Source organism: Martes martes, assembly GCF_963455335.1.
Source record: "Martes martes genome assembly, chromosome: 5".
NCBI classification, from domain to species: domain Eukaryota; kingdom Metazoa; phylum Chordata; class Mammalia; order Carnivora; family Mustelidae; genus Martes; species Martes martes.
Genome location: NC_137892.1, coordinates 42076981 through 42101430, shown reverse-complemented (window position 1 = coordinate 42101430; position 24450 = coordinate 42076981). Strand labels below are relative to the sequence as shown.

The following is a 24450-nucleotide window of genomic DNA, read 5'->3' as shown; positions in this document are numbered from 1 at the left end:
AAAACACTATAGAGGTGTGTGTCTGGTTATATATTTTTGTATAGGCATGGAGGAAGTTAGAAGGAGGCACGTTAAGCTGTAAATGCAGGTTCCCTTGGAGAGTTAGCGATGAAGGAGGATGACAGCAAATTTTTTTTTATCAAGGCCATTTTGTTGTTAAAAAGATCATTTATTATTTTGTAATTGTTAAAAATTAATAAGGAAGTAAACAAGCAATATCAACAACAAGAATACAAAACAACAACAAAAAAAGATCTACCTTTCTGATATAAATCCTAATGTTCTAGAGATCTCTAGAGGGGTTTTCCACACAATGCCTCTAATTGATAAATTTTTAATTCCTTTTCCCCTGCTTTGCAACAGCGCTATTAAGAGAGCCTGATTAATTAAAGAATTTAGGAAATTGGTACACGTTTAGAAACAAATAGAGCCAGATTTGTAGGGTGGCATTCTTCTATTTTAGTTGGTCTGAAGATATTTGCGGAAGGCAACCATGCATATCTTTCCGCATTTGCAAGAAAAGTGATTCTCTTTGCACTTATTAGCCACCAGAAAAATCCTCTTTGTTTCACTTATTTTCAGATTTATGTAGTCTGAATTAATATTTCAATAACCCTATTCAAGAGGAGCATTTGGAACCATTCCATGTGAATGTTGCATTCTTTAAGCAAAACTGCAGAACACACTCTTTCTAGGCACCGATTGCTTTTCACAGATAATGTATTCTACTTAATCATATATAAGGGACACATCTAAGGTACACATTAAAGGAATAGCTTTGTCTTCACAGGTAGAAGTCACCTCAGCCAGCAAACCTCAGAGCATTTTTAAAGAGGAGGGTATATAAAAATAGCCAGCACATTTCTGGTGTGCATTGTGTCGTGGTCCCACCCTCAGTAATCCACGATTAAATGAAAACATTTGCCATGGCAACATCGATTTACAAAGGGCAAATGATGTTTCTGAGAGATTGGAGTATTTCTTTCAGAGATCGCAGATGCGCACACAGTTAACACTTTAACACCCTTACTAAATATTTTTATATACAACTGCAAAAGCCTTACGTGATTATTTTTGCATGTTTTCATTGGGAAATGGAACCCCAAACAAAACCATAAACTCTAAACAAAAACTGACATCAAGTTAAATACAAGCTGGAAAATACCACTCAAACATTTCAGCTTTCACTGTTTGTGGAAATCAAAATTATTGCATGCGGTTGGCTGGACTGAACTACGGTTAAATCATTTGCTTTCAACTGAATGAGCATTTTGCCATGAAAATGCAAATTATCTGTTTACCTCCCTTTCTATAACTGATGTTATTAGTTATCATATTTAGCTTCCCCATTTTGGACATATTAAAATATTAATTTTATCTCCTTAATGTATTTTTCATAAATGCTAAGGCGGTATTCACAGATATTTTACTGTTGTGGTTTCATCCACATTGAAGGCAGATGCAGGAAGTGTAAGCAGGAAGATGGATTGGTAGCCTGGGTAAATGCAAGTATTACAGAGGTGACTGGAGTGGGGTCAAATAAGTTGAGAAGTTAACAAACAGTCTCTATTGTTTTCTGCTGTCATAACCATTCTGTAATACAAAGTGTGGGGGGAAAAAAACAACTGTGTTCAGAGGTGAGGAAATTAAGTTCCTGCCCTAACTAGCTCAGAGCTGAGGGTAAAAAATTCATCTTACTCAACATGAATTCTTTGACTCTGCCAGAGATATATACTGTTCTGTATTCTACCTATCATTTATTTAATCAGCACAGTGAGCTTGGGTCTAGAAGCCCACGGCTGTTAGGTGTAAGGGGACTTTTAGTCCCACAATCAATTATGGCAGGAGTCAGTTGAGATAAACTAGGTATTTCGTACAGTTACTGCCCACAATATTCCCTTTTCACTTTGGTCTGTGATGACCTGAAAACCTTCTACAACAGCCAAAGAGATCTGAAGCACCACTGAAGTAAATAAAAGCCAAATCTAGCACTTCTGTTAATGCTTTCAAGTCTGCTGTTGGTGAGAGACTCCACGTTTATCCGAAGACTGTGTATCATTTATTTCCACTTGCATCCCTTCCTCCGCATGTGTTCCCCAAGATTCAAAAATGTCAGTTGTCTAAAACAAGTTTACAAATACATGATTCCAGGGGCGCCTGGGTGGCTCAGTGGGTTAAAGCCTCTGCCTTCGGCTCAGGTCATAATCCCGGGGTCCTGAGATCAAGCCCCGCATCGGGCTCTCTGCTCAGCAGAGAGCCTGCTTCCTCTCCCCTCTCTGTCTGCTTGTGATTTCTGTCTGTGAAATAAATAAATAAAATCTTTAAAAACAAGAAACAAAAAAACAAACAAAAAAAGAAAACAAATACATGATTCCAAGGTAGTTTCTTTGCTTTTAAAAAGAGTAAACCTTCCAGAACCTATTTATTGTGGTTAGGAACTTTATAGAGAACAGAAATATGCCAACCTGTGACACACTCTCTTACGAAGGAGAACGTTAGTTAAAGAATGGTCTTGTCACTTGATTGTGGTAGTCAGCTCAGGAATGACTGACGTCATTCCTGACATCGTCATTGACTGACGATTTTTTCTTTGAGGTGTGTTCACCTCTACTAGTGAAATCCAAAGATATCGACATGTATATATTAGTAGAATTAATCCGGACGTATATGAAAATCTTTCAAGTAATTTTGAAATGTAAACAAGGTTGAAATGACTTTTCAAATTCTTACCTTTCTAAATGTCAGTCTGCCAGACCGTTTCTCCCCCAGACTTTTATAAAATAATCCTCTGTAACCATTGGGATAGCAGTATATGGCAGTCATTATAGTATACCTAAATTATTGTATATTGCAATGAATAAAATTGCCTTGATAGCTAGCTGTTCTTTACAAAAGTACTTCTGTGGATCACGGGCAGAAGTCTGAATTCCATCTGCATAGCATCACTCGAGGAACAAATCTCCATTTCATGTCCGTTTGTTGAAGTATTATCCCCACTTCTGCCTTTCTCGAGATGTACTGTCCAGAAAGTAAGTTCCTTGAGAGAAAAGACTTGTCCGTCTTGTTCACTCTTGTAGCCCCTGGGGCTAAAACAATGTAAAGTGTCCAATAAAGATTAGTTGAATTATTTTTTTTTCAAAAGGGAAGGAAGTTACCCTCATACTAGGAATATTCCCTGCTCCTCCCCAATACTCCCAAACACACACACACACACACACACACACCCCCACACACCCCTATCCTGGGGACCGCTATATGTCTTATGCCTTCATATCCATCACACGTCCCCTGCTTGTGAGTCCTTTGCAGCCATACTCTTAATATGTAAGAAATGTTCTTCAGCTCAATATTTTTGTTTCAACTGTTTCTAACTTTTTACACTGGTATGATTTTTTAATCTTTATCAGTTTGTTTGAGATATAATTTACTTAATAAAATTTCACGAATTCACAGCGTATAATTCAGTGAATGCTGACAAACATAGGCAGTCGTGTGATTGCCCCTAAGTCACGGTAAAGAACATTTGCATCACCCCCGAACATTGCCTTGCGCCCCTCTGTGCTCCCTCCCATTCCTTCCCCATCCCCAGCCTCTGGCAGCTGGGCCTCTCTGTCACGAAGTTTTGGCCTTTTCTAGATTTACATACAAATATAATCACAACAGTATGTAGTCTTTGGTGTCTGGCTTCTTTCAAGCAGCATGACACACTGGAGATTCATCTGTGACATTGTGTTTATCAGTAGTTTGTTCCTTTGGCAGGCACATCGGAGCGACCGAGTCTGGACTCTTGACTCAGGCAGGCTGGCTCCAGATCCTGTGAATTTAACCATTATGTTATGATGTTTTTAGGTCCATATAATTTTTTTGAAAGATTTTATTTATTTATTTGACAGAGAGAGGGAGACTAAGCACAGCAGGGAGAGGGAGAAGGAGGGGGAGGGAGAGGGAGAAGCAGGCTCCCCACCAAGCAGAGAGCCCAATGTGGGGCTCAATCCCAGGACCCTGAGACAATGACCTGGGTGAAGGCAGATGCTCAACCAACTGAGCCACCCCAGGCATCCCCAGTCTATATAATTTTCTTGACGGTCCTCTCTGATAATATTGTTCTTTTACTCAAAAATCTTCAACAACTCCTCATTCTAAGCAAATGTGTAAATTCTCTATGCTATGGTCCCCATCTGTGCCACTCTAATTCTTGTTCGCTTTCTGAATTTCTCATTTTCTACCCCTGAGCCTGTTTGTCATTCCTACCGGTAGATGCCCTCGAACTGATGTTTTTCTTTCTGCCTGCTGGAATTTTTTGCCCTATATCTTCATCTATTTAAATCATACCCTGTTAAGTTACACAGTGCAAGTACCTTTTCCCATGAACCTACCCCCTTCCCTCAAACTGATCCGATGTGAGCGCCATAATACTTTCTATCACTCTTATAGACCTATTGTACTGTCACTGACAGTGATTCATTTTCATGTTTTAAATCTCTCCCACTAAAGGGTCTCTGAAACCAGTGACTGCATCTTCTTCATCATTGTGCATATTTTTGTCACTTTCCGCTCATACCGAACAGACAGGCATCACAATCTATATTCAAAAGAAGCCAGCTTGTACCTATCCTGCAGACTAGATATTTTTTTCAGTGTTTTGTATCATGTCTTACACATAGCAGGTACTCAGTGAATATTTGTTGATGAATAAATCTTCCTTGAATCTGTGCCCATCTATCTCTTTTGCTCTTGGGTGCATGTAGAAAAGCAGGTTGGCTTATGACTCATATGATGTAATAAAGATTGTCCGTCTAGTTAAGGCTCTATTCCCAGTGCCTTGCAGAGTGCCTGGTAAATATTGGTTAAGAAGAGATATTTATTCGTTGTGTTTTTTGGTCAAGGCACAGAGCACATTAGCAAATATGGGCTGATGAGCCGGTTCAACATCCCATCTCCTTGGTTAGAATGGTTAGAACAGCACTGGACTATTTTGCATTCCTAATGTCTAAATTCGAGATGTCTACAGCTCATTTCATGTCTTCTTTGAAGTGTCTTTCAGATTTGTCTCTTTTCTTCTCTGTCGCAGTGATTCTGGTTTCCTTCCTTCCCTGTGCTTCCTGCGTTCCCTGTTCAGCCTTTGCTCCCGCTGTGTTCCTGCCTCGCTTGCTCCTTCCTGTTTCTCTTGGGTAATACCTGCCTCGCTTGCGGCCTCCCTACCTCAGAGTGGTCATCATTCTTTCAGAGGAGCTTATCCTGACCACCCCCCATGGCCTCCATCTGTCCTACGCCCCTACTCTCCCCCTCTTGAGAGAGCTGGCCTGGCTCTCAGAGTTCACAACACCTCCTTTAGGAGATGCTTCACAGTGTCAATTTTTGGGGGGTGGGGGAAGAAGTGTCTGTTCATGTCTTCTGCCCCTTTCTTGACTGGATTATTTGTTTTTTGGGTGTTGAGTTTGAGAAGTTTTTGTTTTGTTTTTAAATTAACATATAACACAGCCTCAATGTTACACTTGTTCCAGTTGTTACTCTTCTCATGCCTCTGTTTTGTTGCCAGACTGTGGCCTTTGTGAGGGCAGGAAGCACATCATGCTCACCATAGTCTGGCCACAGAAAACTCCATATAGGGCGCCTGGGTGGCTCAGTGGGTTAAAGCCTCTGCCTTCAGCTCAGGTCATGATCCTGGGGTCCTGGGATCGAGTCCCGCATTGGGCTCTCTGCTCAGCGGGGAGCCTGCTTCCCTCTCTCTCTCTGCCTGCCTCTCTGCCTGCTGGTGGTCTCTCTCTGTGTGTCAAATAAATAAATAAAATCTTTAAAAAAAAAAAAAAGAAAACTCCATATATATTGGTGGGATACATGGATATATGGACGTATGGCTGGATGAATGGGCAGATTTCACTGCTACTCTCCTGTTAGAGACTTCTGGTTTGTTTCCGGGCTCCACTGCCCTCCCCTTCCCATTGGATCCTCATTCTTTTTTCTTTTTTCTTTTTTTTAAATTTATTTGACAGACAGAGATCACAAGTAGGCAGAGAGGCAGGCAGAGAGAGGAGGAAGCAGGCTCCCTGCGGAGCAGAGAGCCTGATGTGGGGCTCGATCCCTGAATCCTGGGATCATGACCTGAGCTGAAGGCAGAGGCTTTAACTCACTGAGCCACCCAGGCGCCCCTGGATCCTCATTCTTTATTCTTAATTCCATCAACATGTTCTTCCTAAAGGAACACACTCGTGATTTAATGCCCCAGACCTCAGTCACTTGCCATAACTAACATCACATCTAAACAGATCAAATCAAAATTCACCTTGTCTCTCAGCCCCTTTCATTTTCATTACCCAACTTCATTCACTTTGTCCCACTTCCTTTCTCAGAACCCCCTAAAATGTCACCTGTGTGCCTTTCCATCCAGTCACCACACTGTCTCTCCTTCCACCACACTTAGTCCCATCTCAGGGTTTTGGTCAAACTAGTTTTATAGCTTAGGGGGTCTTCCTCTTACTTTACTTTAATCTGAGTTCTTCCTTTTGTACACAGCAACTCAGCTTCTCTGTTCTAGACTCCCAGAGAAGTCTGGGTCACTTCCTCTGTTTTTTGACTTTTCTTTTATCATTTTTTGAAATGTTAAGAAATGCCAAACCAGGAGTATGAAAGGAGGGATGTATTCTACAGGTGACAGAGTAGTTTCCATTGGTCTCTCCAGATGTCCTCTCCACTTTTCTCCAGCCTGCTCTGCTCTGCTCTGCGGGAAACTGACCTTTATGGGTGCGGTCCATAGCCTCCCTTGCTCTCTGCCTTCCAGTTGGCTCTAGTCAGTGGGAGGAGATAGAAGACTGGAAAACAGGAAGATGAGGCCAGGGAATTTATTTCCTTGGCTCTTTCTCTGTTGGGCAGCAAGATGACAATGACAGTGTTTCTCTCCCTCTGCCATAGCTCTGATTATCTCTTACAGCTAAAACAGTTTCTGATTTTGCCAACGGGTCCGCTTCTTGCCTCCTGTGTCTTTAAGTGGTAACAGCTTGCTACTTTGTAAATTCCTCGAGCATTTCAACATCATTTAAGTGGCTTCCTTTAACCTAGCCCACAGCTTTGTTCTTGGTTCCCTGGTTACATTTTCCTCAGATGTCCCCTTTGTTTTGCCTTCTGTTTCCTAAAGGAAGCCTGACTGATAAATTTTAACATTAAATGTAGCAAATTAGTACTTTTATTACAGAAATGGTACAGTACCATTCACAAGAAAATGACAAGAGTTGTAAAATATGTTAAGTCTCTGAATTACAAGTGGTGGACAAGTTGAAGCTTGTAAGATAAATGCCATCTTTTTTCAGTCTTGTCTGCGTGTGTGTGTGTGTGTGTGTGTGTGTGTGTGTCTCTCTCTCTCACTCTCTCTCTCTGCATAATCTTGCTAGGAGAAAAGGCCCTCCAAGTATTAGGCCCAGGCATATGGCCCTCCTCCCTGCCCCTGAACTGGTCCTGTCTAGGATCAAGTCATCAGTTGTTAGTCTCCCCCTTCTCTGGATCCCTCTGTCACTCTCTTAGCCTTAATAGTAAGCTTAACACTTCACCCTTTCCTGAGGGTGGGCTTTGTCTTCTTCATTATGTTTTAAAGCTTCCAAAGGAAGAAAATTATTATTATCTATTTTTATGTCCCAGAATCAAAATGTATCAAGATATGTTTTATTGATCAGTTTGTTGATTATTGCATTGATAGGTGATAGCAAAGTTTCCCAGGGACAAACTGTATCTTCTTTATATTTTTTTTTATTTTTATTTATTTATTTTTTAAAAGATTTTATTTATTTATTGGACAGAGATCACAAGTAGGCAGAGAGGCAGGCAGAGACAGAGGAGGAAGCAGGCTCCCTGCTGAGGAGAGAGCCCGATGCGGGGCTCCATCCCAGGACCCTGGGATCATGACCTGAGCCGAAGGCAGAGGCTTTAACCCACTGAGCCACCCAGGCACCCCTGTATCTTCTTTATATTTTAAATATTTTCAATGGAAAACTCCTAATATTCACAAAATTAAAAGGCTTGTATAATGTATCATAACCCCCCACATACCCATTCATGATGATAAACTCATGGTCAGGCTTCTTTTATCTATAGCCCTTACTTCATTTCTCCCCTAACACACACATGGAATTATGTTGAGACATCTACTTGGTATCATTTCATTTCAGTTTTTTGGTGTGCATTTTTAAAGTCCTTTGTTTTTTGTTTTGTGGGTTTTTTTCTTACGATTTTATTTATTTATTTGACAGAGAGAGAGAGATCACAAGTAGGCAGAGAGACAGGCAGAGAGAGGGGTAAGCAGGCTCCCCACTGAGCAGAGAGCCTGATGTGGGGCTCGATCCTAGGACCCTGGGAACATGACCCGAGCCAAAGGCAGAGGCTTTAACCCACTGAGCCACCCAGGTGCCCCTAAAGTCCTTTGTTTTTAAAGACAAGCACAATTACCATTATATCACCACATATCTGGTCAGTGTCAAGTTTCTCTGTTATATTTTTTAAATGTTGGTTCGTTTGCATCAGGATCCAAACATAGTCTGCATCATATATCTTGTTGATATGTGTCTCTTTTAGGGACTCTTGAAATTCCTTTTGTCTCTTTTTCCCCTTGTAATTTATTTGTGAGGAAAACAGTGTTTGTCCTGAGTTTTCTGTATTCTGCAGGTGCCTGGGTGGCTCAGTGGGTTGAGCCTGTACCTTCGGCTCAGGTCTTGATCTCAGGGTCCTGTGATTGAGTCCCACATCCGGATCTCTGCTCCACAGGGAGCATGCTTCCCACCCACCCCACCCCCCACCTCTGTCTCTCTGCCTGCCTCTCTGACTACTTGTGATCTCTCTCTGTTAAATAAATAAATAAAATCTTAAAAAAAAAGTTTTCTGTATTCTAGGTTTTGCTTATTGCCATCACTAGAATACTACGTAACAAGTACCTCTGTCCCTTGTATTTCTATACTGGTACATAGAAAGACTTGATTGAATTGAGAGTTTTTAGCAAGAATTTTTCATAGTTGATGTTATATTAAGCCAATAGGAAACATAGAATGTCTGATTGTGTCTCTTCTTATGATATAAATCTTAGTTACTAAATTAGGAATTGGGATATTGATTATATATAAAGTTTTCTATCAGCTTTTCAGCTATTGGTTTTAGCAGCCATGAATATTTACCATTGCTTAGATTCATTAGAAGTTGCACATGATGAGTATTCTAATTATGTCATTTCTTCTGAATTTGTCAATGGAAATACTTTTGTAAAAAGAAACTTTCCTCTGGGGAGACTCTCGTGGATTGTTGGTGGGAATGTGAATTGGTACAACAACTATGGAAAACTGTATGGAGATTGCTTAAAAAATTAAAAATAGAAATACCATATGATCCAGTAATTCCACTACTGGGTATTTACCCAAAGAAAATGAAAGCACTAATGTGAAAAGATACATGCACCCCTAAATTTATTGTAACATTTTTTTTATTGTAACATTTTTTTACAATAGCCAGGTTATGCAAACAACCCAAGTGTCCATTGATAGATAAATGAATAAAAAAGATATATATGTGTATATATACATAAACACACACACACACACACACACACACTCACACACACACGCTCAACAGAATGTTTCTCAGCCAAAAATAATGAGATCTTGCTATGTGAGACAACATGGTGGAGGAGACTTAATGCTAAGTGAAGTAAATCAGACACAGAAAGATAAATGCCATATCATTTCACTTATATGTGGAATCTAAAACACAAAGCAAACAGACTTTTAAATGGGAAGAACAAACTGGTGGTTGCCAGAGGCGGGAGGGAGGGGAGGAGTGAAATAGACAAAGGAGACTAAGAAATACAAACTTCCAGTTTAAAATAAATAAGTCATGGGGTACCAGGATGGCTCAGTGGGTTAAATGCCTGCCTTCGGCTCAGGTCATGATCCCCGGATCCTGGGATTGAACCCTGAGTCTGACTCCCTGCTAAGAGGAGAGTCTGCTTCTCCCTCTTCCTCTGCCCTTCCCCTGATTTCCCTCTCTTTCTCTCAAATAAAGAAATAAAATCTTTTAAAAATAAATAAAATAAAAAATGAAGTTTATTTTATTTTATTTTTTAAAAATTATTTATTTATTTATTTATTTGTCCGAAACATATATATATATATAGAGAGAGAGAGAGAGAGAGAGAAAGAGAGGAGTGAGTGCACATAAGCAGGGGGAGCAGCAGAGGGAGAGGGAGAGGCAGGCTCCCTGCTGAGCAAGGAGCCTGATGTGGGACTTGATCCCAGGAACCAGGGATCATGACCTGAGCCAAAGGCAGATGCTTAACCAACTGAGCCACCCAGGCGTCCCAAAATGAAGCTTTTTAAAAAAATATTGAATTTGCTCTTTCATTTAAAATTAGGTTTTCTCCTAATTTCCAAGCTGGCTTAAAGAAGGACACCAATACTGCGTGAAGTGCAGTTATTTATGTCTATAATGTGAAATGAACTGATGACAAGTAAAAACATATCTGGAAAATGGGCATTTGCAGTTTCTATAGCTATTTGGTTCATTATAATTATAACTCTATTAACTGTATGACAATATCCACCCCTGGGAGTTGAGACGCAAAGAGAAGACACCCCTTGTGGAGTCATTCTTTTTTTTGAATTATTAATATTGTCTTTCAATGGAAGTTGGAAAATTATAGTGGGATAAATTTGGCTTGATTGTCTTAAAGCATAAATAAAATTCTTAAAGGAAAAAAATGACTCAATGCTCTGGAGCTATTTTTGTAGGAATAGGCCCTTTTTGAAAGGTTATTAGTCATGTAGTTTAAAAAAATTCAACAAATGAATTCAACCAGCGTTCACTACATACCCGGTTCTTATGCCAAGTGGTCTTTGGGAATACAAACAAGAATAAATCAAGGCATTCGCCTTTAAAACACATCTAATAACAAGAGACAGACTAGCAAACAAGGAGCTTTGTTCTTACTGCCTAATGTTGAAACAGAGATGTTTATGATGTGCAAAGGAAAAACAGAGCGTTCCAAAGAATATTTGTACATTTGATTTTATAGTTCCTCTTAGAAGTTTGAGGCAAAGGATGCAAATCTGTTGTAATGTTTTCTTTATGAGTTGGAAGTCTGAGGAAAATGAATAGGTTGCAAAAATCACTGTGAGGGAGGTGGAGAGAAAATGAATTTGCCCTTGATCATTATAGTTAAATATATGACTTCATCATTAAACATAAGTACCCCAAGCCTGCAGTACCTCTTCTTTTGAAGCAAAGAAACATTTTTTTCAGAAGGCACAATAGTCTTTTTTTTTTCTTTTTTTTGAATTTAGGATTAAAATGGCTTTCCATCTCATTCCCTCAAGATTATCAGGTTGGCCAAATTCAAAATTTGGCATTTTATCCACTCTTGGTCCCTAAATTTTAGTGTATTTTGGCATCTAATTAAGAGATGCAGAAATTGTCTAATTGAGTATATATTTGGTTGATGTAATTATTTTACTAGACAAGAAGACAAGGGTTTCAGAAATTCTGAACACCACAGATCTATACATTGAAATGGACCCACTTGCCCAAAGAGTATCTACCACTGGTTAAATTTAGAATTACGAGGGTTTTGGTTTTTGTTCTCAGGAATATTCTGTCAGGACTTCTTGGTTGCCTATTCTACAAGCATTTTTCTCCCTTTCTTTTTTGACCTTCTCTAGCTCAGAAAGTGACTCTTGATTAGACCAAGTCAGTCCTGGTAATTCCTTTAACCTTAATATGATTGGCTTAGAGAATGCATGTGTTACAGTTCTGGCCATTTAGATGTGACGGGAATTCTGCTCCAAGCAAGTGCTTCTGAGAAAGCTTCACTCTTGAAATGGAACTGAAGAAAGAGCCTTTCCTTCTGTTGGCCTTTGGGAATTAGTTTCTGAGACTCTGATCCTGGAAGCTGCTGCTGCCATCCTGTAATAAGGACAGAGGAATCCTACAGATGAAAGGCAACATGCTGAATAGGATAAAACTGATAGATGGAAAGAACCAAAGTCCTTGATGATTTCACACCACACATTGTATGAGAGACTGCATCTCTGCTCAAACCATTTTGAGCTGTTCCTCTTCAATTTGCAACCAGATGTCCTCTTTGGGATCATAAACATGTTCTTCAGCCTCTTAAATAAGACAGAAGTTGTGTATTTAATTAATATGGTCTTTGTGATCTATCCTGGTATATGTGCTCAATTCGTTATAAGGAGAAAGGGGCTGTTTTTGATAAACACTTCCATAGCCCTAACCATTCATTGCCATTTTGCTTTTTTGAAATGTTGTACCAATTTTAAGTACCACAATAAATGAAATAAAAAATCAGGCATCTTTCAGGCCAAAAAATTCTGTTAATCATTGCCATGAGTACATAAGTATACTTAAGCCTTACAAGATTATTTACCTATTTTAGATCTCTTCCCTAGGAAATTTATCAGGCAATGGTATACCATACTGATGTCAGTTATTAATGCATAACAAATAGTAAAAGTACAAATAATGAACTAATACATTAATATATAAATTGTTCTCTGCTTATGTATGTAGCAGAGTCAAAATTCACACACTGCTTTCCAAGTATGCAAAGAAAATAAGGATCTTACTTTTTTAAAAAAAACTGATCTAATTTAGCTTCTTAAGCTCCTGACCCTCTGAGTGATAAGGGAAGAAAATCTTAAAAGTATCAGTTGAGGGTATCCCACTCCCTTTGGGTTCAGACAATCATCTCAACTAATGATTAGGCATTTTCCCTTCCTCCTTCCTTTTTTATTTGTCAGGATAATATCTGGGTAGATGAAAAGAAGGGGTCTTAAATGAATAGCCTTGGGCGGTGGAAGGGGTTTCAAAGGAATGGAATTCTTGGGCTCAGTTCTCTTCATTGGTATCAACTCTGACATCTCATCTGTGACTATGAAATTAACTTCCTTTTGGCTGGAGATTTCCTTTCATGTCCTCCTCCTGTCTCAGCTATGCCCGTTCTCCTCCTTTCCTAGCTCGCATTAGCCCTGCCTCCTTTGGAGCCATATTAACAGAATGGCTTCTGGGGAACCAAATGTGATTTATTTGGGAGAGAAATGTGAGTACAACAGTTTTATATTTTCACAATATTAATCTCATTACAAATATATAGTACTGAAGACTTAGATTTTTGCCCAGAACTGCAGCATTTATACAGGTGTGCTGAAGTCCATTGGACTATTACTAAAAGTTGACTAACAGTAAAACTATTACTAAAAGACTATTACTATTTTAATTTTGCAGTATTTGTACTTCTCTATTTTATGTACAAAGTATGCACTTTTATAGTACGTCATCTTGCTAGTCCTTAACACATGACAAAAAAATTTAAAATCAGTGTGTGCTGAAGAGGTAAATCACACATTCAGATTCTTAGGTTTTGTTAACACCACTAGTCTATGGGATAAAATCAGTTTCTTGGGTGAAAATCAGCAAGCATCCATAGAGATTCATTACTTGGTGGTATTATACTCTGTTGAACTTATGTAATAACCAGAATTGTGTCAAATAATTTTCCTTATATTGTTTTATTTTGAATATTTGGAGGTTTTAAGTTGATTTATTGACCCATCGTTTTTCTTCAGCCTCCTAAATCTTTGGTTTTTGCTGCTGTTGTTTTTTCTTTCTCTTTTTTTTCGAAGTTTATTTTATTTTATTTTACTTTAGTAATCTCTACCCCCAATGTGGGACTCAAACCCACGACCCTGAGATCAAGAGTCACACGCTCTTCTGACTGAGCCAGCCAGGCGCCCCAGGTTGTCTTTTCATTTCCCTTTTCACTGATGTTCTTAACTGTTTCCTACGTTGGAATAGGCGCTGTGACCGTCACCAGAGGAGCTGGTGGGAGAACTTTGTGGTGACTCTGCCGTGTCCTGTTGCCGCAGGCATTTCTTTATTGGGAGGCAGTGTGGATGGCCAACACTAGAGGGTGTGGGGAATTTGGACTGTAAGTGTGGTGGGAGCTTTACATAGCCCTGAGAAGTCCCTTAGTCAGGAGGCCTGAGTATCCAGTCATAGTCCTTGAAGGAGGAGCTACCAGGAGGAACTGGCTTCCTTAACATCAGCTAGGAGTGTTAAAACACAAAACAGTAGATGTCTAAATGTTAGAATGGAATTGTAGGCATCCCCCACCCACGACCCCCCAAGAACACTGTTAACATATGGGTTTTCATTAGAGAAGTTATCAACGACTTCCTCCTTCTTGAAACATTGCCTCTCCCCAGCTTCTGGGTGTAACACTCTCCTGGTTTATCTCTGACCTCCGTGGCTGCTCTTCCTTTGGCCAGACCCTTAAGAGCTCAGTCACTTGTCTTTTCTGTTTTCTGCTCTTCCAGAAGAGCTTCCTCCACACCCACTGCCCAGATACCACCCACCTTACATGTGGCATATACTTACATTTCTAGGCCTTTCCTCGAAAAAGGAACTTTGACCCAACTTCCCATTTGATATTTACTGACAGGTTTTTCAAACGCTTCCTAAGTTCAGTATGTCTAATGACAAACCCATTTTCTTCTTCAAACCTGGTCTTCTTGGGTTTTAGGTCTTGACTGCTACCAGTGCGTTCAGTCAGGAAGATTTCACCAGAAATCTAGGAATCATCCTGATATCGCCTCCTTCCCTTCCATCCAAATCCACTCCCAGTCATGTCTATGTCACCATTTATTTATTTATTTATTTATTTATGATTTATTGATTTGAGAGAGAGCAAGCACGTGAGTAGGGGCAGGGGCAGAGGGAGAGGGAGACAAGCAGACTCCCGCTGAGTGGGGAGCCAGACGTAGGGCTCAATCCCAGCACCTTGATATCATGACCTGAGATGACATCAAGAGTTGAATGCTTAACCTACTGAGCCACCCGGGCATTCCTATTTTACCTTTTAAATGTCTCTAAAATCTGTTCTGTTTTCTCTTTCTTTAGTGCCAACACTCACTTCCAAGCTAATATCACTTTTCTGTATAACTACCTGGCCCTTTTACTTACCTCTGTAATTACTTTGAGCCTCTATGTCAGTTTCCTACAAAACATTTCATTGGCTTCCCATTGCTCTCAAGAAAAACAAAATTGGGGCACCATGCTGGCGCATTTGGAAGAGTGTGGAACTCTTGATCTTGGCATTGTGAGTTTGAGCCCCATGTTGGGTGTAGCGATTCCAATAAATAAATAAATGTATGTATGTATGTATGTATGTATGTATGTATGTAAGTAAGAAGAGAAGGAAAAAAAAAAGAAAGAAAAACAAAACAAAACAACCAGAGTCCTTAACATGGACTACAAGGTCTAGTGATATGTGCCCCACATCTCCTTTTCCAGTCCAACTTAACTTGATTCCCCTGTCTAAATGCACTGACTTTTAGGGGCACCTGGGTGGCTCAGTGGGTTAAAGCCTCCGCCTTTGGCTCAGGTCATGATCCCAGGGTCCTGGGATTGAGCTCCGCATCAGGCTCTCTGCTCAGCAGGGAGCCTGCTTCCTCCTCTCTCTCTCTCTCTCTCTGCCTGCCTCTTTGCCTACTTGTGATCTCTGTCTGTCAAATAAATAAATAAAATCTTAAAAAAAAACAAAAACAAATTCTTCTCTTAAAAAACAATAAATAAATGCACTGACTTTTATTTTCTCAGTCACATCGAATTTTCTCCAAGTATAGGACCTTTGAAAATACTGTTTCCTATGCCTAAAGCTTTGCTAACCCTCCATCATCTATGTCATTTCCTGTGAATTCCTGGCTCTTACAGCAACCTTTACTTCTCCCATGTATTATTCAAAACAGCAAAACTTTGTCATTTATTTGTGTGATTATTGGTCTGCTCAGCTGGCAGACTGCAAGCTCTGTGAGGATGGAAACCACGTATACTTATGCTCACAGTTTTGTGGGAGTTGCCCACCAAATATGTTTGTTGAATGAATGAATGGATGGGCGGAAGAAGGGATTTCGACACAGACATTAAAAGAGATTTTAAAGGTGAGCAAGTATTCATGAGACGACTACGACAAGACATGTGGAAACAACTCCACAAAGAACAGAAATTGTGTAGACCACTCTGTTTTCTAACGATTCACTTTAAATTTCAAGAGAGTAGAATGCATTTCAAGTAGTAAAGTAATTGACAGACCTGTTAAATTCCAGAACTTCTCTTTCATGACACCATATTGTCCTAGAATCAAACGCAAGCCACTGAGCTTAGAAATGTGCTGTTTGGGGGTAGGGACTGTGGGACCTTTCTGTTCTGAAGTATCTCCAAGCAGATTTGAGATAGTCACTTTCCAATCTGCTGCTAAGAGAGAGGAATGTGGGTGTGGCTAGTTAATGTTGGCACGAGGTTGAGAAAGCTTTCATTTCTGGGAAGCTGGTTGAAAAGCATAAACCACTGGCTTAAGCTTGGGGGAGGTAAGTAGTAGAGGTCATCAGCAACCCCTGTTGAGGACAGTAGTTTCCTCTCACAGAACTTCCCCAGAATTAGAAATCCAAGGAGGATCCTACCATTGTCATCGCTGGTTGTGGCCTGAGTGATTAATTATATACTGTTATTAGTATGTTCCTTTCTGTTATCTCTTAAATGAAAGTGTGTGAAAGCTCTAAGACAGATGTTCACTCACCAAAATATTTTTTCCTTCATCATTTGCTCATACAGATTTGTAATTCCCAAAGAAGAGCCCTTGCCAGGAAGTAGCTTCCACTTGAGCTACTTGGCATTAAGAATCTTGTCATCATCAGCCATAGTGTGATTATAGTTTAAAAATGCAAATGGGATTCTGGGATGAATCAACTGAAGGATAAAATTCATATGAAAAAGTGATGCTGTATAAAACCCTAATTAGGCAGCATCTATAATACAGGTTTCACTTCGGCCTTTCTTAAATTGTCAGTTTTTTGCCACCAAAGGACGAAGGTACATGCAAAATTCAGCAAATATTTCTAGAGCTTCCAGTATGTGCCAGATATTATTGTAAATGCTTAGGATGCAAGGCAGACATTATGACAAGAAGATCACATTCTAGAATGGACTAAGCATCCAAAAAGTTGATGGGGCTGGAGCTTCCAACCTAACGTTTAGGACAAGAGTAGAGCGTTTTGGAAAATACTTTCTTTTAGTCAATTTGGGAAATTTTTTTAACATAAAATCCTCACTATGACCATTTATTCTACAGCTTAATGAATATAAACATAAAAAACATATTTTATATGTATTTTTAAAAAGATCTTATTTATGTATTTATTTGATAGAGAGAGACACGGTGAGAGAGAACACATGCAGGGGGAGTGGGAGAGGGAGAAACAGGCTCCCCACCAAGCAGGGAACCCGATGCGGGGCTCCATCCCAGGACCCTGGTATCATGACTTGAGCTGAAAGCAGACGCTTAAAGACTGAGCTACTCAGGTGCCCACATATTTTATATGTATATGTTAAGGGAAAGACAAGAGCAAAGGGAAAATTAGGATAGAGTATACACAAAGTGACAGTTTAAGGGATTTTATCTTTAAGTAAGTATCTTAAGTTCTGGTTTTAGAGAGGTAGATTTTGGGTGGTTTTTTTTTTTTTTAATTACAAGTTTTTTTATTCTTCATCTTCTTCCAACTTTGCAACATAAATATATATTGCTGAAGAAGTTTAATAGCCTGTTAAGCTTTTTAATATAGAATACAACATCCAAAATAGAAAGTCTTACCTTCTTTCTTGATTCTTTTATTTTCTCCAGATTTTTATTTAAATTCCAGTTAGTTAACGCGCTATGTAGTGTTGTATTCTGGTGTAGAATTTAGTGATTCATCACTTACATACAGTACCTGGTGCCCTCCTTAATCTCCATCACCCATTTGGCCCAGTCCTCCGCCCACCACCCCTCCAGCAACCCTCAGTTTCTTCTCTGCAGTAAAGAGCCTGTTTCTTGGTTTGCCTAGAGAGGTAGACTTTTTAAACCTGAGTTTTGCTCCAGAAAAGCATTTGTGTTCTGCTATAATTTTCCTTTGCTTTAGCTTTCTTTTATACTAGGATGATGTTGAAAATACAGACTTCTGTGTCAGTTTAAGCTTAGTAAGTGTGCATTAAAATCACTTTGGGAAACAGCAATTTGATTCCGTTTTCAAACTGGATCAATTAAAAGAAAACTTTGAAAAAACAATTTTCTAATCTCTTCCTTCCTCTCCTAACTAAGGTCCTTGTCAGAGACACCTCATCATTTTCTGAGCCTTTCCCTTGTTGGACTGGCAGCATGACCACCATGCCTGAGGTTTCCACTAGTGCTTCGCAGAACTCGAGTTATTTAAACTCAAAGTGAGGGGGCACCTGGGTGACTCAGTCGGTTAAGCTTCTGCCTTCAGCTCAGGTCATGATCCGGGGGTCCTGGGATCAAGCCCCAGGTTGAGCCCTGTGTGGAGCCCCAACTCATGCTTTCTGCTCAGCGGAGAATCTTCTCCTCCCCCGGCCCCACCCCCCCCCCCGCCCCCGCTTGTGCTCCCTCTCTGTCTTGCTTCCTCTATCTCAATTAAATAAAATCTTTAAAAAAATACGTAAACCCAACGTGAGTGTGTGGAAATGAAGGGCTTTTGTAGAGTTTCCACAGTTTGTCTGGATCAGATTTAAACTGTACATGGTCTCGGTTGGTAAAGAGGTTACTACTCGCTTTGCAAGCAATGGCTCGAAGGCACAAAGTCACAGTTGCTACCATGAGATGGTCTCACTGCTCAAGGGAAGGCTGAGAAAATTTCCAGAGACCACGCCGTACACAATGTAATACCTCTGTGGGTTGTGGCCTATTCACAGAAAATAACCATTTGCAAACAGCCGCAGAAGTAACCATATCTGGGTAAAACTGGGTCGTATTGTCTATTTGTATGCCTGTTTGTGTCACCACATTGGAGAGTCTCCTTAAGAAAGGTGGTCTGCAGGGATCCTTCAAGTCCAAACAATATAAGGGCCTGTGAGGATATTATCTGATCAGGATCAAATCAGAGTGTTCAGCACTAGAATCTGAATGGTACCTCTGGTTTCCCAAAACAAAAATTACTGCTTTTGTGTGAACAGATGGTTTTGTTTGTTCCATATTAATTTAAATATGCAGTTGATGTTATTAACTACTTATTCTGTAGAAACCACTGTATTTCTGTCTCACGAACAACTAAATCAAAATAAAGAACACTCTTTAAATAATGTAAGCAAGGTGTTACTGAGCCCTATTGTCTGCAAGAGAACTCTTGGTTTAAAATGGGTAATAATAGGGGCGCCTGGGTGTCTCAGTCAGTTAAGCATCAGCCTTCGGCTCAGGTCATGATCTTGGGGTTCTGGAATGAGCTCCCCATTGGGCTCCTTGCTCAGTGGGGGAGTTTGCTGCTGCTTCTCCCTGCCCCTTCCCCCTGCTCATGCACACTCTCTCTCAGATAACTAAATAAAATCTTTTAAGAAATGGGTAATAATAGAATATAATAGTTCTTTAGCAATAAAGAACTTTCATTTCTAGTACACTACTTTTGTCAGAAAAATGTGCTTTTCTTGGATCGCTCCCAGGAGCAGCAGTAAAGAGGCATCAGCAATATCATATCCCTCTTGATTCAGATTTGGCTGATGTGCCATATCGGAGAGCCCTGGGAAGCACGGCTATGTAGATTCACATTATTTCTCCCTTTCTGTACATCTGAGCCTTATGTTAGCAGTTTGAATCCACGGTATTTTACAGACACTCCCCTGGCACCAAGCTCAGATTCTACGTCCTTCCCACAGAGAGAAAAAGAAGATTCATGATGATGATATGCGGAAAATTGTGAAAGGTTGTACTGGTAGTTTGGGTTGAATTATGGAAGCATCCTTTCTGGGACCGTGTGTTCAAATGAAGAAACTATTATAATGGGCAGTAACGTGCTGTTTTTGTGTATTCGGAATATGTTAGAGAGAAACACTGATCTGAGTTACATATAGGCTTTCAAATAGCTTTACTTTGCAGAAACAAAATAATGGCAGAATTAAATCGCTGTGGTTCTAGTCTAGTTCTTTGCAGTCTGTCAACAAGCTTTCATGAGATACTCTCAGATGTTACTGAAAATTTAGGGGACTTGGACTAAAACTTCTTGTTAAGTTTTATGTGTCTTGGGTTCCTTTATTTCTCCCCTTCATCAAGGAAACAACTAAAGTTGTGTCTAAGAACTGGTATTTTCTTTTCAAATATTAGAGAGATTTGAAAAACAACCTTTTAATAGCTATTTTCCTATTGTGGACAGAGAAGTGTTTTAATGAACTCGGCTCAAATTCCATTTCATCAGTTTTGAGAATTTTGTTTAATCACAAACAAGTTACTTATCTGTTTGAGTTTCCGTTTTATGCCTTTAAAACAGTGTCTGTAACACCTACCTGGCAGTGTTATCATAGGAAATGACTATGATGGAAAGTTCTAGAATAAAGTACAATTACATTCGGTAAATGTTTTTCCTTTGACAAGGTATCATATGCTAAATATTGATCATATGTTTAAGTCAGTTGAATTTGGTTTGTATTGTTGACAAAGGGTGTGGGGTTATAGTTATCTGATCAGGGTACTGTTAAATGGTGTTCTCCGTGGTTATCCTGAGAAAAAGAAAAACATAACTGGTTACTTGTTCATGAAGTTTTATTACTTTGAGAAATGTATTGTCCCAGGTTTCTTAATATTGTTGTCTCAGAAGGCTTTGTTTTTTAAAAAAAATAGTTTCTTGATCGCAGGGTTGGTAGTAGTTAAGTATGCAATTACATGTTATTATAGCCTTAAATTCTTATATTGATACTGCTTTACAGCATGGAATTTAAATTTAAAGTAAACATCCCTTCTTGGGACTTGCTATAGAAAGTAACCTATATTAATGAACAGTATTTTGTAATCACCTAAAAAATCTTTCTTTCCCTGCACTATAATGAGTTCATAATAGTTTGGCAAAGGCTATTGTCTGATCCATTCTTCAGCAAATTACCTGTCTTGTTAAAAATTAAAATTAAAAAAAAAGTTATTCATTTACTTACGAAGAGCCTTGCATTTAATTTTAAATATAGCATTTACTCTCATAGTTAGAGAAAAAGAGGTATGAAGGTTCAAAGGACTCTCCAGAATCACATTTAACTAGATTAAAATGGCAAGAAACTAGGTTAATGGCAAGAAAATGGCAGGAAAGACACATAGTTATTTCTAATCATCTTGAAGGTGTAAACTTGAGGACCTTTAATCCTTGTTCTGACACTAACTACCTGGGTGGCCTTAGGTAGATCAATAACCTTTCTGTGAATCAGTTTCCATTTCTGTAAAAAATGATTCATTGCCTCCTAGTCCTACTCACAGCATAACTGTGAGAAGAAAATGAAGTAACACAAAAAGAGTGCTTGCTCAGACTCACCCAGCCCAAGGGGGACAGAACTTGGCTCTTAGACATCTTTAAGATATTGCTTCTCCAGTTAAACCCTGTAAATGACCCTTAGGGCCATACCTTCCTTACATAGACCTTGAGCTCTCAACTTAATTCTAGGAAGCAAACTGTATTACCAGAATACTATAGAACAAATTCACTGAAACCTTTTACATTTGCAGAGAAAAGAATAAATTACTTTTTGTTATTCTCTGTTCTGTTGAACTGGTCTTCAGAGCTTTCAGCTGAAGGCTAATTATTGATTTAATAGACACTGTATTTTTTTAGTGTGCTCATTTTTAGGAAAAAAAAAGGTTTTACCTTCTTTTCTTCTAACAGAATTATTCTTTATCTTGAAAAATGGGGCATAAGTAAAATCCTAAATCAGAGGATGTTGGGGCATGGGACACCATTGGTGCTATGTGTAATACAGACTTTGCTCTCCCCAAATAATTTTGCCAAATGCTATTTATTCTGCAGAGATCTCCCTCATCTCTTCTTTATTTTTTTCTTTAAACTGGCTTCAACAGAACAACAACAAAAAAATCATTGAAATCTGAATTTATTCTCATCAGAGAAGTTGTAAGCTGAGAAATAAAAATTGGTAGAAGGAAGACATTCCCAATTTTAAATTGCGCAACTGCTGTTAAGAATAAGAATACAGGGGCGCCTGGGTGGCTCAGTGGTTTAAGCCTCTGCCTTCGGCTCAGGTCATGATCTCAGGGTCCTGGGATCGAGCCCCGCATCGGGCTCTCTGCTCAGCAGGAGCCTGCTTCCCTCTCTCTCTGTCTGCCTCTCTGCCTAGCTCTGATTTCTCTCTGTCAAAATAAATAAAATTAAAAAAAAAAAAAGAAGTATCTTTATAAAAAAAAAAAAAAGAATAAGAATACAATATGGCTCTGATAGATTCTGACTGTAATAGTAGTTTCCTTTATTCTGTACATGGAAGCATTATTGTTCTTAGTTGTTTATTTTTAATCAAAAGAACCAACGTTTTGAATTTGATATATGTATTTCGCCCTATTAGTTAACTATTCCAAAAACAACTTGAAGTGGCTTATAATAAAATGAAAGATAAATCCAAATATGAAAGAACTTTGGTTTGTGTTTAATTGCAACATTTTATCCTTTCTTATTATAAATATGTACTTAGCTACTTTAACCTGACTTTTGTTTTTGTATTTCCTTTCAAGTCATTAATTGTTCATAGTGCTTTGAATGATCTGTAATGCATTAGTCAGACTACCTCAGTACAGATTCCAGCTCCCACACTTACTAGTGTCAAAAGGTAAATCAGGTGGAGATGAGTTAATGTGGTAAAGACAGACTTTCTTCAAAAATAACCATTATAGTAGTGAAGGAGGTCCAATGTGAACTGAAGTCAACTCTGCCAAAACAAGGGGCAGAAGACTTGTGGAGTCTGGGGGATGCTAAGGGAAAAGCTCTGAGGAATATTGGGTGCGTGGTCCCTGCGACGAGGCCATCTGGGTTTACTCACTGGTACCTATCTAGAGGAAAAACAAGCTTCTCTTATCTTTATGACAGGAAGCAGTGATGTGAGTTAGAACAAGGCATCCACTGGCTGAGAACCAGAGCAGCATTGTTTCACTGGATGTGAGAAGACAGTTCTGGGTTATGGAAGGTTTACATCTCAGAGAGGTGGAGCAAAGATTTAGAATTGCCAGGTTTCTAAAGCAGCTGCACTAAGAGGGGCTTCACGAGCCTACCTGCCTAGTGCCAGGTTTTGGCTAAAACAAACAGAAAAGTTACTTGACCTCTGTTTGCCTTGGTTTCCTCATCTGTAAAATGGGGAGAGAGATAGTTTATCACAAATTTGTGTTCTGAGGATTAAAGAAGTTAAGACATATGGAGTGTTTAGAACAGTGCTGGCACATAGTAAGCTCTCAGTAAATGTTAGTTATTGTTCTTACTGTCTTTAAAGTGGAGTTCCTAATAGTAACTACCTACGATGTTTTCCTATTTTAATATTAGTTGATAGAGTTCGTGGAGAACTATGCCTGGCACATAATAAGCATTCAGTGACTGTTTGCTTAGCAATGGTAATAGTAGCAACAGTGGCTACAGTAGCCACGGATAGTTTCCAGCCCTGAATTACTCATAGCTCAGGAGAGCCAAACGGAAAAGAATCTTCCACTTACTATTTTTTATGTTAGAATGGGGTTTTGTAACAGTAGTAATTCAGAGATTGGAAAAATATTTATGAACAATATCGTACATGATTATAAGATCTTGAAGCATTATTTTCCCATTACATTTCTCAGGTTTTGGTTACACAGTCCACATCTCTGTCATTTATGTAGCTTCACATCCTTGCTGTGCAATCATCAACATCTCCCAGCACATTTCCTTCTTAGCAAAATAAAGGTGAATCTAAATAATTATAGAGCCTTCTAAGAAAACAGTTTGCGTAATTGAGAAAAAAATGGCATATATAAAATCTTACACACTGAATCTTATCTCTCACAAAGTTTAAGGTGGTGATTTGAGGTACAGTTGAACTTCCACCCAATACAGAATTTTGAAAAAGAGGTACAAATTTCACAATTTTTCAGGGCTATCTAGTAGCCCTGATATACAGATGATCTCTGTCCGTGTTTATGGAGTCTCTTGATTCTAGCGCTGTACAGTAGTAATCCATGAAGTATGAATTATTAAATGAGCTTAGTCTATATATTGTGCATATTATCAACCACGGCACACGGTTCACTGCATAGGATCTTCTACTAAGGAAGTGGAAGGTGTAGGTTGGCAGAAGCCCATTCTCTTTAAATTGCAATTTTTATCACTAAAAATTCTTAACGTTAATATATTTGATGGTGGAAAATGAGCATTTAGATAAGAGATTAGTTGTTGGAAAAGAAAGAATAACTTGAGTGAATGTTGATTTCTTCAATGTACTACATAAGAACATTAAAGTAAGGGAGAACAACCAAATATTATATTTTAAGACCAACTTTTATTCATTGTCCTTCTCTAATTAATATTTGAGCAGTTGTAAAGTGATTCAGGAAATTAAATATTTAATTATGCATATAGCGAAGATGGTCAACAC

At 39.0% G+C, this 24450-nt stretch overlaps 1 protein-coding gene across 8 annotated transcripts in view; it reads left to right on the top strand.

The window, feature by feature from the left end:
* PAM (peptidylglycine alpha-amidating monooxygenase) overlaps positions 1 to 24450 on the top strand; it is a 273139-nt gene that overhangs the window by 131673 nt on the left and 117016 nt on the right. The window lies entirely within an intron of this gene.